The sequence below is a fragment of the Microplitis demolitor genome, chromosome 7 (assembly GCF_026212275.2).
Source record: "Microplitis demolitor isolate Queensland-Clemson2020A chromosome 7, iyMicDemo2.1a, whole genome shotgun sequence".
In the NCBI taxonomy this organism is placed as follows: domain Eukaryota; kingdom Metazoa; phylum Arthropoda; class Insecta; order Hymenoptera; family Braconidae; genus Microplitis; species Microplitis demolitor.
In genome coordinates this window covers 13,805,530-13,827,006 of record NC_068551.1, presented here as the reverse complement: position 1 = coordinate 13,827,006, position 21,477 = coordinate 13,805,530, and positions in this window count along the sequence as shown.

Sequence of the window (21,477 nt, the reverse complement as noted above, 5' to 3'; positions counted from 1 at the left end):
AAAGGCACTTGTTGACTAGACTATAAGACCTTGGGCAATTTGGGCAATTGTCGCTGCTGACATAACTGGACGTTTCACTCGATCACGTAGAGGACACCAGTATAGATTAGTCATAGAAGACATATACTAGGTTCAGTGAGCTTTATCCTTTACGTTGTCACACTGGTGCAGCTGTTTTGGACGCATTTAAACGCACATTTTCCTTACAGTCTTACCCGCTGTTTCTGGTGACAGACAATGGCACGGGATTTGTTAACGAGACTGTATAGGATTATTTAAGATCAGTTGGCGTGAAATTTACACCATTAGCAGTCGCTCATCCACAACCAGATCCTGTAGAACGGATTAATCGCACGATACAACCGATAATTCGAGCTTATATAAATAAAAACCAGACCAGATGGGATGACCATTTAGGTGAAATTCAACTGGCTGATAATAGCTCGTATCATGCGTCGTTACAAGTATCTCCATATTTCCTAGTGCATGGCCAAGAGCCTAGACTATCTGACAAATTAACTGAGTTGGAAATAGAAGATTTTATTCCTGATAACGAAGAGTGGAAACAGAGAGTTAAGCGACTAGATGAACTTCGGCACAAAATCAAAAACATCATGCGAGCCAAACATGAACGCCAAGCGATTAAACTAAGTACAGAATGCAAAATACCAGAAGTTAAAATAGGTGACAGGGTCTTCTACCCGAACAGAAAACTTAGCAATAAGAGTCAAAAATATAGCGCAGGTCTCGGCATGAAATACTTAGGTCTGGTTACCGTTACGAAAATCGTGAGTCCGCTCGTAGTAGAACTTAGTAATGACGCGGGTAAATCACTTGATACACATTATACGCCGGATTTAAAATTACCGCGCCGTGGTACGCATATTGCTAATAAAATTAAATAGTAATTTAATGATAACGATTGCCTTGACCGTACGACTAACCCTAATTTGTTTCAGATGAACCGGAGCAGGAGACACTCCAGGGATGGAGCCCGTGGGTACACGGAGGTGACCCGCAGGAGATATTACCGGAATCCAAGGCCGTATGGACCTCCGAGGAGGCACCCCCATCGCCGGTTGGTGGTAAACCAACCCGGCTTGTTGGAGGAGTCCGAAAGGGACATCCAGATGACACCACGCCAGTCCGCTTTACAGTGACTAGGCTCTGTGGTTTCTGGAAACCAGTCGACCACGTCCAGCCGCCTTGTACAGCCTCGGGTAGGCCCAGTGATAGTGTCCAGTACCACGACGTCTGCTAGAGACGTAAGTCTTACTCACCAGGGAGCTGCAAGGGAAACTCTGCTGTAACAATCGGTACACCTGAGTCACCACTCAACTGAACCTTAAATTCAGTTATTTTTCATTTTATTTTTTTTATTTTATAAGAATTAACCTGGAGAATTCGGAGCACACTCACCAAAGATACAATAATACAGGGGTATCCGTACATACGTATATGTGCATGAGTTTTGTACATGTGTGTGTGTTATGTATGCGTATGTTGACCATATATAGATATCTATGACGTATTTTGGGCTTGCTCTGAATTCCCACAGAAAAGTATGCGAGTATGAGCGGTCAAGTTACAAGAAAGAGAGACGTAGATAAGAACAAGCAACTAGGAAATAGTACGTCTTTCTTTCTCTATGCACAGCTGCACCACTACGGCCGATCCCTTATAAAGAATCCACCGACTCAATGTCTTCCAGATGTTCCACGAAAAGATTTCTCTGAATCTTCCGCGGCCGCGAGTCCCTCGTCATCATAAAAGTCACCGAAAAGGGCTCAATAAATTTGTCAAAATATTTCCCTGTTCTAGTTCAACTCAAATTTTTACGACCTTTCTATTTTAACCATCTGTTACCAATGGGCCTCACGTCTCCCGCGGATACTTACTATTTCTTTTCCAATGTAGAAATCTATCTCTAATTTTATTTTATTTTTAATTTTTAATTGCATTTCTCAGAAGTGTCCAAAATATCGGTAATAAATGTCACTATATATTTTGGAGAAACATCGTTTTTACAGAATCTCACGGTCTCCCGCGGATTCTTACTTTTCCCTTTTCCACCATAGGAAGCTCTTCTATTTTAAATTTTAATTACATTTCTCGGAATTACCTAAAATATTGATAATAAATGTCATCATAGAAACGCAGTCTCTAAAAATTTATATGGTCCCCCACAGAACCTCTCCGTTCCTTCACCTATCACTAAAGATTTTTCATCTCAATTTTGTATTATTTTTAAAATTATATTTTCCTAGAGTATGTAATATATCGATCATAAATGTCATCACATATTTATTACTTTATTTTTAAGCAGTACACCACGGACTTATTTTTCTATTTACATCCTGTTTACTACAAAATTCCAAGAACTCCCGTAATAAAATGTCATTCTCAGCTGTCCAAAAGAAATCAAACCCTTCTATATTATTGTCTTCTTCGTCTTTAACCTATGCAAGAGGCATCTTCGGCCCCACTTTTCTTTCAAACTTTTTCATATAAAAACCCCGGAAAAATAATCAAAGTCAGTCATTACCGCCGCAACTAAAACCCTTGTCGGATCTATCCACGAGTAAGACTCACTGAGTCGATTTCAAAATTCGTTCTCGTGACGCTCCACACTTAGGTAATCGGGGGTCCTAGATCGATAATCGTAACTCGATTCTTTTATTTAAAATATAAATTACGCGACTTGAATTTTATTCTTAAAACCTTTCCTCGTGAGGTCCTACGCCTAGGCATCTGGACTCCTAGGTTGGATACCTGGAGTAAAATCATTTGAGTTCGCGATAAAATTAACTAAACTCTTTCACGTGACGTCCACCGCTTAAGCAATCGGAGTCCTTGTTCGGGAATAGTTAATACTTCTTATAAAAATCATTTAAAGAATATATATATCATCGTAAATTCACTAGAAAGTCAAGCCGGCCTATCGGTTCAGCGTGCATAGCATTCTCGTGAAAAGATTTAATCTGTAAATCTCGATAAAACCATAAAAACATTGTAAACTCCTGTGTACACAAGATTCAAATTGGTGAATCTGAAGTGAGTGTGTGTGCAGGCATATCAACTCATTGGGGTAAGTTCATTATTATAATATTTTGTAAAATTAAATCTGTCAATATACTACACATGTTTTTTTTGTATACATTTGTCTTTTCATTTACTGTCCTTTTCTCTGGCATTCGAGTGCTGGTAATTTAAGTCATAGTAACTTTAAAGTAAGACAGAGAAAGAACACGGTCTTCTCGAGGGCCCATATTCATCGACCCAATATCCCTCTCGCTTAGAAAATCCCTGACCTACCCTAACGTCACGCAGGTCATTGAACGGGACTGTCTATAGTACATCCGCTTGGTACAAATAGACAAATAAGTTGTAAAGCAACACGAAATTATAACATTCTTATATCAGCCACGTGATTGTAATTCCTTGGTTGGATGACAGAATAAAAATAATTCCATGCATCAATCTATTAATTAATAATCGGTGCTCAAATCCCTATATTCTCACACTAACCACGTGAGGTTCAATCGAACTCCTTGGCTGAGTTATAGAAAGGGGAAAATCAGCATTCTGATATTAAATAATAGATTTAAAATTACCCTTTCGCCCGTCGCCTTCACTCACTTCGATCGTGACACTGCTAAACCAACTCACCAGAGTACTGCACGGCCATTAACATCGGCAGTAGTGAGTAGGAGAATGTCGACTCCTGGGAAAAGATCAGAGTATGGGTCATCTAGGACGTTCACCAGATCGACTCACAAGAGCGCTGTGAAACAACAACCATTGACAGCAGTGAATATCGCCGCGAGACGTAGAGCGGGTATGTGTTCCCAGGATGGGACGAATGATTCCACTCCTCTGGTATCAATAACATCGAGAGCTGAGAAAAGTGCTTCCGGTACTTCCACACTATCAAGCCAGACCAGGAAGTCATCACAACAAATAACAGAATCAGCCGGAATGGAGATTAATCACATACCAGGCCCATTAGCCAGTATGGGAATCGAATCCATACCAGGCCCGTCGATTCAATCAGACATAGTTCCATGGCAGGAGCTCGAGCCCTGCCGACAACTCCATCAGACTCAGCAGTAGCCGAAGAAGCTGCCAGTCAGCGAGTTCCTCCAGGACCCATTGTCCACGCCGAGGTTTCCGAAACTCAGGCGCCTGAGAAGAAAAAGAAAAAGAAGACCAAGAAAAAAAAGAGAAGAAACGGACCGCATATGATGCATATGGACTGGGTCGAACCAGAAGATTAGGACCGCGTCCAGTATGGAAGAGGATATACGTCCGCAGAGTCGGGGATAGAAGAAGAGATACCAGTTTTCGACGACCGCGAGGAGGTACTCAAATTAGAGCCACGCTCAGATGATGAGAGACTGGAATAGATAGGAAAGACTTCTGATTTAAAATAATAAAACTTTTTACCTCCATAACTATTGAATTTTCTTAAGAAATCCAGTTTACAACTTAACATCCTCGGACGACGAGAACTTACAATTTCCAACTTGGGTGATACTCTGGCAGGAGGAAGTGTAACAGGGAAAATTTGAATTTTCGGCGTTGAATTTATTACTCTCTTCTATGAGAGCCGTCAATAAAAACTATTACCACCCCAGGGTTATCCGGGTTAGAGTGTGACTGTCGTCCCGAGCGGAAATCGTAGGGGCTTGTCCGTCAGTCCCACTTAGGCGTAAATAGGAGTGTCTAAATATTTCGGAAGTTGCCGAATTTGGGCGAGTGATTGCACAATTATAAGTGCAGGTTGAACTAAGGTCGAGACACACAACCGGACAGATCAGACGACCAGCCGGACGCTCAGTATCTCAGGTAATCAATAAATTGTAGACTTGGCTTCTAATTGTGGAACCAAGCGATTATATTATATATTTATTATTGATACCAGGCCATTAGCCGGTACCTTCATAACATTATATTAATTATACTGGAAAAGCAGGTGAAGGAGAGCACGAGTACAACAATTGAAAGGAAGAGGAAGCACGAGAGAAAGATGCGCACCAGGAAAGACGAGAACGAGAGACCAGGATCCTGACGAGATGCGACGTAGGACAACCAAAAAAAAAAAAACCTAAGGAGATGGGACAGAAGGAAACCGCATCAAAAATCAGGTATTAATTAAGTTAATTCTCTAGGCCTGAGCCAGAAAATTAATTTAATTCAAAATACTTAGTCGTTCGTCGGGGTGATCCGCGTCTAGGCCGATTTATATTGATTAGTTATAAAATTTATTAAATTAAAATTAAGCCAGACGTTTGTCTAACCGGATCCAGGCCCAACTGCCGGATCCAGTGCGTAGTTCGTAATTCCAGACCATTGCCGGAATTGCATGCGTCGTAAGAATTTCTAGGCCTATTGTGGACAACACAAGCCAGAAATTTCGTGTTCTAGTCCGCATTAGAAGGAAATATTAATTAATTAGAATAAATAAATAGATTAATTGAATTTAATAAAGTAAATTCCAGTAATAAGTAACTAAGAAATAAAGTTAATAACCGGTTGTAAAATTAGTTAAATTGTCCAACGCAAATAATAAAATTATTAAATTAAAAGTCATTAATAATCTACTATAGAATAAAATAATAAATAAAAATAAAGACCGTAAAGAAAGAAGTCGAGTAACTGAAAGTAAAGATGGCGGAACTTTGAGTGGAGCTAGAATCGGGTAATGAAGTCATGTTGAGCATGGATAAAACTCAAAGTGTAAATTATTGGTGACACGCGTTTTGATCCCCAGTCAAAATATCCCCGACAAAATATCCCCAGACAAAATATCTCCAAGACAAAATATCCCCAAGACAAAATATTCCCGGACAAGATATCCCCAGACAAAATATCCCTGAACAAATTATTCTCACGACAAAAAAAAAAAAAAAAAAAAAAAAAAAAACAATGTATCAGGATACGTTATTTCGTATATGATTTAATTTATTGAGGAAAAAGTATTATTATTTTTTGTTATGATCATCTATTCAATATTTAAACATTGTGATAAGTTTATGAATAAAAATTGTATTAAATTTTATTTTGTTGAATGAAAACATTTACCTAAATATATTAATTTAATAATTTTTATCATAGAGTCAATTTTTGATGAAATATTCAATTCATATAAGTTATTCCATTAATTTAATTTTGACACGAAACACTCGTCTATTGAAGTTCGATCTAGTCTTTGATTGTTGACTTGTTTGATATACTTGACGCTTCGCTTGGTTACTTGCATTAATATTTTTGCTTGTAATATAATAAATCATTAATTATTATTGATAATCAATCAGTTACTTGTTTTATCAATAGCAAAATGCCTTGAAAATTTGTGATATCCCAAAAAGGTAATAATTTATTATTATATGAGTGTTGTGTAGTTAAAACTATATTTGAATTAAAATATAGTTTCACTTCCGGCAAATAGAGGCAGCACCTACTGGGGCCTAGCTATAAATTGAAACACGAGCATGTTCCATGCGGCGCATGCGCAACGACTCTTTCCTGCTTCGTGTCGAGAAGACGGCCGCCATTATCTTTCCCATATATACATTCAACTGATAACACGTGTTATACTAAATCGTATCATTTTACGCTCATCTCGAGTAATTAATTATAGATAATAATTAAATTCAATTAAGTAATCAATAAGCTCATCAAAAATGTAATTATTTTTGTAATTGTGGGCACCAGAGCTCATGAATAAATAAATAAAATTGTTCAGTCGCGCATTTATAAATTTTATTATAAATTTATTATAACTATATCTTTAAATTTACATATTTTTATTATATTTTTAAAATAATTATTTCGCCTAGACTTTATAATTTAAATTTATTTGCTCAAAATTATAGTCTAAATGTATGTTTAAAGATACACTTAAATTTTAGTTTTACTTAAGATTTTAAGCTGCTTATTTGTTTATTGCAGCCTTCGGCTTAAAAATTATATTGAGTTGTTACTAAATAACTGGATTTTTTCCCAGTCATTAAAATATTATAATGTTTAGAAAATATTCAAATATTTATACCAAAAGAGATGGGTATTCTCGCTCATCCTCTTATAGTCATAAAGTTTACATTTGGGCATTTTTTTGTAATCTTTTAACAATCCTCCGGGTTTTTTGTAGTCTGCATATTATAAAATTCAGTAGACGTGCTAATATTTTTGGTAAACATTGCCATTAGGGTCCAGCCATGCCGTTACCTTAATTATCCTCAGGTATGTCGTTGGACCCAATGACGTCAAACTTTGCACCTGGCCTCTCTCGCCACTCACACCTTCCCAAAAACTGTCATCTTTTAATTACTCCTCCCTCTGGTCACCTGACCTACTTGCCATTCGTTGAAAACTCATCCTACTTCCTATTTGCCGATTCCCACTACTAAATATTGTAATGACCTCCGCCCTGGGTCAAGCTACCTTTGAACTTGGTAAATTTTTGTAATACTAGTTGCTTCAAATATATCATAGCGCACAGTCGCATAAAATAAACGACTGATTGACTTAAATTTTGAGTATATTTTTTTGGTGCAAGATTTATTGCAAGTCTTGCACGTAACATTAATCACTTGCTGTAAACCAACCGCAAGTCAATTCAAAAATACTCAAGAATTCAAGTGATCAACGACCACGTTCCTGAAGAGGTTATTTCGATGGAAAACATTGCAGGTGCTTATTTATTCAATGAATGATTATATAAAGCGCTCAGAATACTAAAAGACTCCATTTATTATAAATTAATTATCAACATGCTTAATATTTTAAATAATCTAAAAGTTAATTCTCGCTCGGTAGCCTCTGCAATCATGCTACCGAGTATGTTCAGAAAATAAATTCAATGCAGTGTTATTTATTACGAGCTCAGTCAACAATATTAAATTAAGAGATTAATAACATTATAAATCAAAGAACTCAATTATTTATGCATTTTGTGTTATTCAAATAACACCGGCACACAAAAAAAATTAAGTAGAATGTGCATTTGACCTCGCAGGCGTCGTCATCAAGCGACTGCAGCTCTTCAGAAGTGGGAAACTTGGCTACTGGAGACTATACTATTACAAGAAGTAATTTTAATCTGTGTAATAAAAGTCCTGATTCATTTTGTTACATTTGTGGAGAATTCAATTTGGAGAGGAATCGAAGATCGTTATCTAATAAGATTAAACAAATTTATAAAGAATGTTTTGGTCTCCAAATTACTAATTTGGATTCAACATGGATTCCACATACGATTTGTAGTCGATGTAACATGATGTTAACCCGGTGGGAAAAAAACAAGAAACAGGACAACTTGAAATTCACAATACCAATGATATGGTCTTCACTAACTAGTTCACTGAATTGTTATTTCTGTATGACTGATACTACCGGGTTCACCTGGAATACAAAAAACAAAATTGTATACGCCAATGTTTCATCAGCTATTAAGCTACAAAAAATAGAAGTTGTCAAGGAAATTAATACGGTTGAAGAAATAGATGTAGAAGAAGACGATACGCTAGTTGAAAAAAGTTCGGAAAAAGAATATTCAGAAGATGAAGAGTACTTACCTGGCGGAAAAACAAAAGACCCTAAAACGTTTAGCCGTTGAAAGAAAAACATTCGTTGGCTAAAGGTGTATCAGTGACATTATATCGACATAGGGGAAAAAAATTCCGGAAATTTTTTATAAACGACGATCAAAATTCGGTGGTATACTGTTCAGATGTTAAAGCTTTAGTTGATGAATTAAAACCGAACACGTATAAAGACGATGAGTGGAGACTTTTTATCGATTCATCGAAACGAAGTCTTAAAGCTGTTTTGCTTCATATTGGGAATGAATTTGCGCCGATTCCAATAGCTCATTCGACAAAACTGAAAGAAACTTATGAAAATTTACAAAATTGTATTGGGAAAAATAAGATATTCAGAGCATAACTGGAAAATTTGTGGAGATCTCAAAATTGCAACACTTCTTTTAGGTCAGCAATCGGGATTCACTAAATATCCTTGCTATTTATGTTCGTTTGATAGCAGAGACCGGAATAATCACTATGTCAAAAAAGAATGGCCATCAAGATCTGCATTGAATCCAGGTTCCCGTAACGTTATACGACCACCCTTAATAAAGCCTTCCAAATATTTGCTGCCACCACTACATATCAAGTTGGGACTCATAAAACAGTACGTGAAAGCTCTGAATAAAGATGGTGATTGTTTTGCGTACTTGAGAGGAAAGTTTCCTGCAATAAGTGATGCGAAATTGAAAGAGGGAATTTTTGATGGACCCCAAATACGATCTTTATTTCAGGATGCAAATTTTGAAGGAACAATGAATGACACAGAAAAAGCAGCTTGGGTAAGCTTCAAAAATGTTTCACAAAACTTTTTGGGAAATAACATAAATGGGGATTACAGCACTTTAATTGACGGATTGCTGGAAAACTACAAAAATTTAAGTTGTTTAATGAATCTCAAATTACACTTTTTAGATTCTCATCTTGACCACTTCCCTGACAATTGTGGATACTATAGTAAAGAACAGGGAGAACCTTTTCACCAAGACATCAGTGAAATGGAGAGTAGATACCAAGAAAATTGAAATGTTAACATGATGAAAGATTTTTGTTGGATGTTAAAAAGAGAAGCACACGAAGAAAATCGTAAACGAAAGAAGAATCCACTACGAAAATCATTTGAGGATAAAAGAGTGCGATACAGACGAAGGAAAGTTTAGGATTCGTAAAAATCATTTCTTCCTATCTTTTTAAGTCTTGTGTTTTTCTCAGATTTTAAGTTATTTGATATATCTACGGTATAGAGTATTTATTTTAGGCATTAAATCATGTCCAATCAATTTTTAACTTCCCGCTAAGAAAATCGACGATTTTCAAAAATTTCGGGAAGTTATTGTTTTCACCCCGATTTTCGAAAATCGAGTTTTCATCAGATGTCGACGTTCTGAGGTCCTAGGAAGCTATTCTGACTATTGTCAGAATGATGTCCGAGTGTGTGTATGTGTGTGTGTGTGTGTATGTATGTATGTAAACTCTTTGTAACTTTCGAACTAATGAATCGATTTAGATGGTTGAGGTGGCAATCGAAAGAGCTTGTTGGCCATCAAATTTCCTGGAAATTTCAGATTATTTGATCAAATAGACTCGAAAATATTTGCGAATTACGAAAAAAAAAAAATTTTTTTTTAGTTTTTTATTGATTTCTCAAAAACGACTTATACGATCAACTTCAAAATCTAATCAGCTCTAGTACTCAATAAAACGCGTCGATTGCCACCTCAAACATCAAAATCGGATAATTCGTTCGAGAGTTATCGCGGGAGAAAGAAATGGTGAAAAACGGTTTTTTTTTAATATTTTCGAAACGGCTGACGCGATCGATTCCAAATTTTAATCAGCTCTAGAATTCAATAAAACGCGCCGATTGCCACGTCAACTATCGAAATCGATTGATTAGTTCAAAAGATATCGGCGTTGAAAAGTTAAAAAAATAACATTTTATGTTATTTTTTCCGGATAAATCATAATATAACGTAACAAAATGTGCCTGATATCATACCAACTCATCTTTTTATGGTTTCTTTTGGTCATATAATGTCATCGAACTTGGTTTTTAGTTTAAATCATATTATCAACAAAAAAATCGATAAAACGTAGTTTTCAACATTTTTATCGGATATTTCATATTTTATTGTTTCTTACATGAGTCAAAATTTATTTAAATCTTGATTTTGATCCCCGACATTGATTTCTGCCTCAATACACTTATTTTACTGAACAAAATCAGGAACTAAATTTTAAAAACCGCTTCATTGATGATTTTCGATTCTTAAATTTTCAAACTTCAGCATAACAGGTAACTTGTTAGAGCTTGAAAAGATCATAAAAAAACAATTGCATGTGATAGCATTTTCGAGCTCGAAGAGCTCGAAAATATATCTACACTAATGTTTTCGAGCTTTTTGAGGTCGAAAACAGCGGGAAGTTTTGGGGCTGGCCCGCAGGGTCAACCGACAGACCGATTTTTTTTTCTGTTATGAATGGTAATTTTTACAATTTTTTCGAATTTTTCCAGCTATAGAGAGTGAATAGACTAAAAAAATTAAGATGCGAATTGAAGACATCAAAAGATATAAAATTTTATCTAAATTGGACCAGAGGAAGTTTTTTTATCATGAAAACTATAGTTTTTCGGAATTTTTCGAGAATTTTGGGTGATTTTTTCACATTCAAAATGGCTCGTGGTCTCAATGAAGTTTTGATTCATTTTCAGTGGATCGAAATACATGAAAATCACCCTTAGTTTAGTTTCAAAACATTTTTTTATCATTAAAACTGCCAATTTTCATCATTTTTACGGTTTTTTCAAGTTTTCTCGAAATTTCGAGGGTGTAGGGGTCAAACTAACCTCGAATTCGGGTTCAGCGGACCAAAATATGCACCCATAGGTAGGTCCGGTCAAATGCACATTCTACTTAATTTTTTTTGTGTGCCGGTGATAATTATTAAGTGTTCAACTATTACCTTCACTCGGTAACTTCTAAATTTATGTTGCTTATTATCATGACGTTTTTAAAATTAACTCAGTGTTCAAATATATTCAAATTAATTATTTCAATTATTTACTCAAGCTCAATTGTACAATTTGCATTCAATTATTCACGTATTCATGATCTCATATAATTAACAGTATTAATAAGTTAAATCAACGATTTAATTTTGTAACCCAGTGATATTATGTGCTTTGACAAATAAAAATATTGTTATATTTTTCAATATGAGTATTTTTCCAACATCCCAACCACCAACCAGTCCTGGCATTTATACATTTAATTATTATTACAATAATTAGGGATATTTATACTCTCGAAAAAAGTTAATAAAAATTCAATTTTTTCTCGTGGCGTTGTACTTGTAATGTTAAATGCAATGTACTAATACACACAGGTACTGAAAAATGAACAGGTTTGTTATTATTATTAAATTAATGGTTTTATATTGATTGAGTAATTTATTTATTTTCATTGATATATATATATATATATATATATATATATATATATATATATATATTGACATCTGTCAGATGTTATTTTATATATGTATAATAATAATATTTGTTTTATATAGGCAATATAGTTGGCGTGATACCAATCCACGAACATGCTGGAGATCCTGCTTCAATTGAAACTAAAATTATATAAAGTAAAATAGTGAAAAAGTCTAAAAACAAAGACGCAAAACCTGGCAATAGTGTGTTAAATGCATTACGTGGTGTTTTATTACCCGTTTCCGCTTTATTGCCCAAACCTATATCACTCGCCCGCACTGTTAATCGCGTTCGAAAGATCAAAAATCCACAGATGATTGATCCACCGTCTCGAGGGGAACTAGAATTTCCAGATGTTTTTAAAACTACACAAAATGAAGAATTATTCTTACTACATGATAGCAGTGGCAATAAAAAACGATTTTTAGCGTTCACAACACTTAAAAATTTGAATTTCTTAACTAAATGTGAACACTGGCTTGGTGATGGAACCTTGAAGTCTGTGCCTCGTATTTTCGGCCAATTGTATACTATCCATGGTCTATCAAATGGAAAATCATTTCCACTCGTGTACTTGTTGTCACCTGACGAATCTAAATCCACCTAAATTAAATTTCTAAAGGTGTTGAGAAAAAATCTGCCAAATTTTATACTCACTCGAATGATGGTTGACTTTGAAGAGGCGTTCATAGAATCATTCAAAAAAATATAATCTGGTGTGAAAGGTAGTGGGTGTAATTTTCATTTCAATCAGTGTATTTAGCGTCGTCTTCAGTCATGTGGGCTTCAAAAAATGTAAAATACAGATGTGATTTTTGCTCACAACATACGTTTAATTACGACATTGGCATTTCTTCCTCCTGATGATATTTTAAAACTGGTTAAGCGCTTATTGTGTCTAGTGATTATTATGAGCGCAATGTTGACATTCTTGATGATTTTATTGGGTACATTGAAACGACTTGGATTGGCAAATTATTTCGCAGTAAAAAAAAAACGTGGAAAGCCCCGATTTAGTATTAAAATGTGGAACTGCTATAAGGCTGTCACTAACGACAATTAGATCGAATAATCCAATGGAAGGGTGGCATAGTGGTTTTAATCACCGGGTTGGTGTTTGTAAACCTTCCATTTGGCTGTTTTTGAATTCAATTAAAGATGAACAATCTAAAACTGATGTATTAATTGCTCAAATCGATTCTGGGCTAGATGTTTCAACTTCTCGTCGTCAAGCTTATCAAGACTATGATACTGGATTGGATAAATTGTCATGAATTATGATTCAAACGATAAATTTAGATACTTAAAAAATGTCGCAAAAATTATCTCAATACAATGATTTCTGTGATGGAAATAGCTGAGTAATGTTTTGTATTAAATTTATTATTGATACAATTATCAGTTTTTTAAAAATTAATTTTTATTTGTCGACTCACTTATCTTAAAACTGGTTTATCACGTCGTGCCTTAAATGAATAAATGTATTATTGATTAGTTGTTTATTTTAATTTCAGATACTTATTTATATTATTTATTTATGAACTTTAGATAATATTGACTATTTTTTTTCTTCATTATTCAGGCGAAAAAACAAAATAATTACTCTATAATAAAATATGATTTTTACAATTTATATGATAACTGATTTGTATACTTTAAGATTATTCCATTAATTAATAGTATAAGGTAGATGACTCCAGAATGCAATATCTAATAATGAGTAGTTTAATTTAGAAGAATGAAGATAAATGTGATTCAATTGTTATAAGGAACTGATAAATTGCAAGAGTTATAAAAAAGATGAAATTCTTAATAATAGTATTTTGGTATTTTTATATAGAATAAAAAAAGTATGATATTAATTATTTTTGTTTCAATTCAACAGAATATATTTTATTACATTAACTAGTGATTGATTAATTATATATATTAAGTTTTTCATTACATTAATAATTATTTTTCGTATTAAATACAACGTTAATTTAAAAATTGTTGTTATTCATTAAAGATACCCGAACAATGAATAACTTATGAGTTGTATACGAGTTTTGTGCGTCCAAAAGCATTTGTTTAACTATTTTTAATTACACACACATAAACCGTGGGAAAAAAATACAGAATACGATTGCAAGCGTATTTTTTGTTAACTATCATAATTTATTCATTTCGAGTACATTTTCGAAAGTGGCATTTGAAATTTCGGCGTTAAGATGATTATTTAAAGATATTTGATCGTGTCAATAATTTGTTCAGGGATATTTTGTCTGAAGATATTTTGTCTTGGAGATATTTTGTCCGGGGATATTTTGTCCGGGAATCAAAACGAAGGTAACCTAAATTATTACGTTCACGGATTATCGTTAAAAGTAAATTTAGTTGAATTGGTATTGAGAAGGAGTAAATAAAATTAATTAATTAATAATAATGATTTTTCTAAAATTTTAATTAATTAATTTATTGAAGAGCGGCGGGAACGACTGTTTTAAATTCAGTGTGTGTGCATAAAAGTCCAGGGGACTCAAGTGAGAGTGTGCGTGTACTGATCAAATAGATCAATTTTAATGGAAAATATTGTAATAAATAATTAATTCGTGAAGTAAACGATTTTAATTAAAATTATAATTTTAAAGTTGTTAGTCTAAAGGTAGTTGGCAAAAATTAAGTTGTGTGAGTGTGTGTGTGCAACGCCAAAGGTAGTTGGCAAGTAGTTTCAATAAATTGTAGTCGTCAAGGGTAATTGGCTAATGTTATAAGGTCTAAAGGTTATAAGTTCTAAAGGTTTATAAGGTATAAGGTTATTAAAATTATGATTTTATTTACAAGGTTTATAAAATAAATAAAGGTGAAAATTGTCATATTAATGAATCTAATTTATTTATAGAATTTATCCTTCCTTTTCTTTCTTTTACAATTAAAATTTACACCGACCCTGAGTATTAAGAACCGGTTCTGGAAGACCGTTTAATCCTTCTAGTGCCACCCTGAAAAAGGAAATTAAGGACGACTAAGGTAACAGTACCCTTGTTATAATAAGAAAGACGTCAGGTTGACCTTATAGCAAATAATTTCATTTTGAATAAGGAAATTTAAATGTGGTCCTCAAAAGGAACAAGTCAAGTTGACCTAATAGCAAATAACTTGAGTTTGAATAAGAAAATCCAAATGTGGTGCTGATAAGGGAACAGGACAGATTGACCTAATACCAAATAAAGTTATTTCGAATAAGAAAATCCAAATGTGGTCCTGATAAGGGACACATCAGGTTGACCTAATTTCAAATAACTTTATTTTGAATAAGGAAATCCAAATGTAGTCCTGATAAGGAACTCGTCAGGATGACCCGATAGCAAATAACTTCTTTTTGGATGGGGATAACTTGATAAGGTCCTGATGAGGAACTCGTCGGGTTAACATGATAGCAAATAACTTTTATTTTATTATTATTAGAGCTGTTTCATAGGAGATACCTAGATGATATAAGAAACGCTAACGCCGAATTGCAATTCTGTAGCACGTATATTAAAAGAACAGAAGTATATTAACCTTTGACACGCCTCAATCCCTCTTAAGATTTAATTTGATTGAAGCTGTTCTATGGGAGATACCTACAGGAGCTAATGAACGTTCACGTTAAGTTTCGACTCAGTAATACATATATTCAAAAAACAGGAGTATAGTAACGTTTGATGCCCCCATGAACCCTCTCAGAAGTGGATTTTATGAAAGTTCCCGTTTCATGAGGGATACCTACATAACAGAACAAACATTTATGCCGAATTTCAACTCTGTAACGAATATATTTGAAAAACGGTAAGTATTGACATTTCACCCCCACACAAACCCCCTTAGAAGTAAATGTTATCAGAGCCGTTTTATAAGGAATACTTAAATGACATAATAAACGTTCCCACTAAATTTCAATGCTGTAACACATATTTTAATAACGAGCATATATTAACGTTTGACGCTCCGTAATCCCCCTTCGGAGCCGATCTTATTATAGCCATTTAGTGGGAGATACCGACATGACATAATGAACGTACACGCTAAATTTTGACTCGGTAACACGTATCCGACTAGAATTTTTTCCTAATTTGCCTAAAGTACCATAAGGACCTTGTCAGGTTAATATAGGTTTGCCTTATTAGGGCGATTGTGACGAGTTTCTTGTCGGAATCTCGTCAGGACATTCTAATAAAAAAAAAAAAATTATTTGCTATCGGATCAACCCAACGAGTTCCTTGTCGATGTCCGTAAAATTAGCTGACGCAACTCAAGAAAATTGAATTTGAATTAAGTAAAAATTAGGTGTTTTTTAGGTGCTATTTAGGTGCGCAAACCGTAAATTAGGTGCACAAACGATTTTCGAAATATTTACAAAAAACGGGTGGTCTGTCAGAATATTAAATTCTGGCAAACCATTAAATAAAAGTGATGATTTTTTTTTTTATGGCGTGAAAATTAAGTGCTTATTAAGTGCTTCTAGAAGCCTCGATGCATTCTCTGAGAAAAGATAGTTATTTAGGAAATGATTAGAACTGCCGCCAGGATAGCTGGGTATACATAACGATAAGAAATAAATCACAGCATATGCCCTATGCTGTAAAAGAAGCGATGTTGAAAATGAAATCAATTTGATAGCGCGCAGTGTTAAAATAGAATAACACCGGTGTAGGTTGTTTAATTTGGCAGAGTTAAATTAGTATAAAGGCTAAACAATACCAATATAAAAGTGAGGTAAAATGCCTCCATTCAGAGTATTAATTTTAGAAAGCTTAGAAAATTAAAAAAATGTCAGTTTCTCATGAAAATAAATAAAAAAAATCATTTAAAAAAAAAATTCAACGTATAGAACTAAGAAAAAAAAATGTATTACATACGAGAAGATATAAAAATTTGATGAATATTATCAGGAAGGAGTTTCAATTTTGCTATGGACATATTTTTATAATTATTTTTGTTATACGTATAGTTATTTTATTTTATAGTTATTATTGTTATTTCAATCACAATTGATTAACCTAATTAATAAAAACACTGGTTAACGGTAGTGATCGAGTTAATGAAAATATTCACAGAGTAAAATATTTTCAACACAGACTAATATTTTAACACCGGTAAATAATATTTTCACAGGTAGCAGCGTAAATTTAACAACGCTTTTGGTGTTGAAATTCAACGCCAAAAATTTTAACACCTTTACCAACTGGACACACCCCGATGTTTATAAAGTGTAAATACGGACTATAATGATGTCATTAGTCAACCTTTGGTCGATAATCGAATCAGGAATGATAATACAGTGACTTTTTTTAAGTTCCGTTTTGGTCTGCCAGTTTGAGATTTTCCCGCAGTAAAGAACAAAAGTTATCGTCCCAAAGCGAATTGAATGGAACGTCATTTAGGTGCTCATTAAGTGCTAGAGATTCCAGGTGAGAACAAAGCTTAAGGTGATTTTCTTGTTCTGGGAAAGTGTCGTGGAAACGCTGCTTGGAAATTGTTTTAAAAAATTCGTATAGAGAGTTGTGACACGTTTAAACTAACCATTCTACGTGGAAAAACGATTCCAAAATTATAGTCATTTATTCTCTATTTCAACTTACGGTTTGGTCTGCCAGTTTGAGAGTTTCCAGTGGTAAAGCTCAAAAGTTATTTTCCCAGAGCAAATTGAATGGAACATCATTCAGGCGCTTATTAAGTGCTAGAGATTCCAGGTAAGAACAAAGCTTGAGGTGATCCACTTGTTCTGGAAAAGTTTAGTGGAAACCCTACTTGGGAAATTTTTTTTTAACTGTAGGGTAGCAAGTTCAAGATTCTCAAGTGATAAAATCCGGAAATAATTTTGTGCATGTTTTTTAACGATTCCTATGGCTAGATAACTCAGTGTCGTTTCATTACAGTTAATAAAATTAAAAAAAGGTTGTACAACAATATCTATATACATATCTATGTAAAATGAACATGGATTGTGATATATCTATACATTATACGTACATTTATTCCACCAGGGGTGCTTGTACATTACCGTCCTACTACATTTTTTTCTTTTTGCTAATTGGCAAGCCTGAATACTTTCTATTCAATTTAAAAAAAATTTTTTTTATTCATATTGTAAAGGTCTGCTCTGGCTTTCTCGTACCAGGAAGTTCGGACAGCCCTTCTTGTCCGGCTGCTTCGATTATGAGCAACTGAGTTCTAAAATACCTAGTATGACTAAGTACGCAGCCTGATTACAGGATAGAGGGAATGGTGTAATGAATTTATTTTATAGTGTCATTCTCTTTATTATAATATTATTTATTGATTTTATTAATGTTCTGATTATTTACAAACGTAATTTACTGAATATATGGACATTTAGATTATAAGGGAAAACCAAAAGAATTATTGTATTAATATGCGTAAGTAGAAGATCCTGGGTCTGATCTCATCAGTAACATAATCGGTTTGAAGAATTTATTTTATACAATATGACTATTTCTCGTAATAAAATTTAACAACTTGAATAATTTATCTTAATCATTTCTATCAACAAGTCAAAAAATTCCAAGATTTATATATAATTTTCAGCACATTAAAATTTAACAAAATTCTAAATATAAACAATTTCGCGTTTGGCAAGCTTATAATTAACTGCATATAGACTTACATCGATGATCTTCAAATTACGTAGGACATTCTGGACGTGGACTGCAACATACTTGATTGACCTTTTTGCAAGACTATTGGCGACGATTCGATATTATGGCACATATTTTATTCCATAGATTAAAATGGAATCAATTGACTAGGCTTTTACAACAATTAAACTAACTAGACTTTTTCAGTAAATAAACGGACTTGGTAATAAATTAACGGACTTTACAATACAACGAATTGTCCAGGCTTAACTAGTACAAAAGATAGACAGCAATGTGTGCTTAGTGAGCTGGAGAGTGTAGAGTAAGGACCTCGCTAGGCGTCCTCAGCCCTTCACTACATCTCTCAGCTGATTGCTAGATGCTAAGTGTATGCTAACTGCATATTAACTGAGTTCATCGCTGATTGCTCGCCCTTATATAGCTATAAAATCCGAGGAGGGGTCATCGACGTGACCTCACCTGAACTTCCGTCTAGGAAGTATGGCACACTGACCCATGGGCCTCTTTCGGAGTCTCGGTGAACCGGGTAGTGAATATGCGTTGATAAGGGTGGTGTGTGAACTGAGGGGCTCCCCGAAATGACGCGACCGATTTGAGCAGTCGAACCTCTAGCTGCCCCGTTACAATCCCCGCTACCAGACTCGAAAATTGGGTGCGACTTGACAAGTTCAGGATGATCCTATTTTCAACAAGTTAATTAACAAAGTTCCAGCTAAATACAATAATTAAATAAATATTACAATAAATTTTACATATATATAAAACGACTCTACGAAATTTTACAATAAATATTGCTGTGAGAAATGGCTAACAAATACTAATTATTATTAATAAACTATTTTATAATTTTTTCATAAACTGGACGATTATTATCTGCAACTTGTAACAACAAATTTCAACAGGCATTCCTTAATTTATGATTTATACTCATACAAAATATCTGTAAAATTATGGATTTACTAAGATCTTTCCTACAAATTTCCAATCGCTTGAAATTAACTCAGTGTTTTAGCTCTTGTTATTGTCACTACAACAACCTTGTTACCTTACATCTAATTATCTTTATAACTAAATTTTCTTAAAACTAAATTCTCTTAATCTAAACAGGGGACGGCAAACCCTCGTCACCCTAAATCTAATTTTTTCATCAACCTGGGGGACGTGAATATCATCGTCAACCCCTAATATATACTTTCTCAACTTGAAGGACGTGGAAATCATCGCCAACTTCTGACCAATCCGCCTATCTCAACCAAGCTCTTTTGGGGAACGTGAAAATTATCGTTCAACCCCGATAATTCAAAAATAACTTCAACTTAATATTAAATAACAATAATAAATTAACAAAATTAACTTAACCTAAATTTTGACAACAACCCGATAAGATAAGTGTTAAATTCATAGCAATGTCGATCATTATCTTAACTTCTATTCAACTATTATTATTACTTGCACTAAATTACAAATTATCATTATTACTTTAAATATGATTCTCACGGCGTAATATACTATTAATATCCATATCATTAATTACTATTACACTATTACATTTGAAATTATCTAGCAAAACATATTCTTTAGCGGCCGAAATTTACTATTTACACAAATAATTTAAGTGTGATAATTAACTGAGACTAACATAAGAAAACCTTGGATAATAGAACTATAACGCGTAACATTGCAAACTTGTTCAAAATATATAAGTATCTAGGTGAGTATTCGCTGATTACTTCCGACTTAATCACAATTATAACAAAAATCAATTAACTTGATAAAGTGACTTGTTGCTCTGTAAGTTGACTTCTTAATAATTTAACAATGATCAAAATAAATATTAAAAGCTCAAATTATTAGAGAAATCTCTACGACGATATTCAATTTTGATTAACATTACATTATTATTGTCTTTATGATTATAGCGATTATTATAAAAACCAGGACGAACCTTTGGTGAGAGATTACTATACGAATTTACTATTAATTGAATACAGATAACATTATTGAACAAAAGAATATTTATTTTAATTTTAATTATGTGCAGAAATTTTAATCGTTAGGCTGAATGTATATTGAGGTGAATTTCACAATAGAAAAATTAATCTAGTAAATTAACTCAAGAGGATTTTCCTTCGTATACCATTTTGTTTTAGCTTACAGTTGATTTATTTGAGATGTTATCTATTATTTTAATGACGAAATTTATTTCAACAGAGCTTTGATTTTAATTTTGTTTTGATGAGTAAATTTTATTTCTGATGGAACAAATATTGTAAATTTTTATTTTATTATCGAAATGTATTTAAGCTTGACAAAATTTACTTAGGTATTTACTTTGAACTGAAGACGGTCTTTATTGAAGTGCAGATTGCATTTTAAAATAAGAATAAGTTTGTGTACTGGTAATCTTTTATTTTAGAGCAGAAATTTTAATTCTGTTAAAGAGATATATTGTTCCGGCATGATGAATTATATTCCCAAAGAATTTTAATATAGAACTTATTTTGATGATTCATTAATTCATAAAATTATGAACCTTATAAAAGTTTTGGTGTTTGTAAAAACCGGAAGTAAAATTTATATGTAAAAGCATTAGATTTAATTATTTGTTCCATAGCAAGCATGATAGAATTTGAACATAAAGATTTATTTGAGAAATATATCTGGAATGAAAATTTGGTTTTGTGGTAACGGAAAATTAATGTAATTTTATAATTACGAGAAAATTTGATGATAAAAATTTTTTAAGGCATTTTAGACT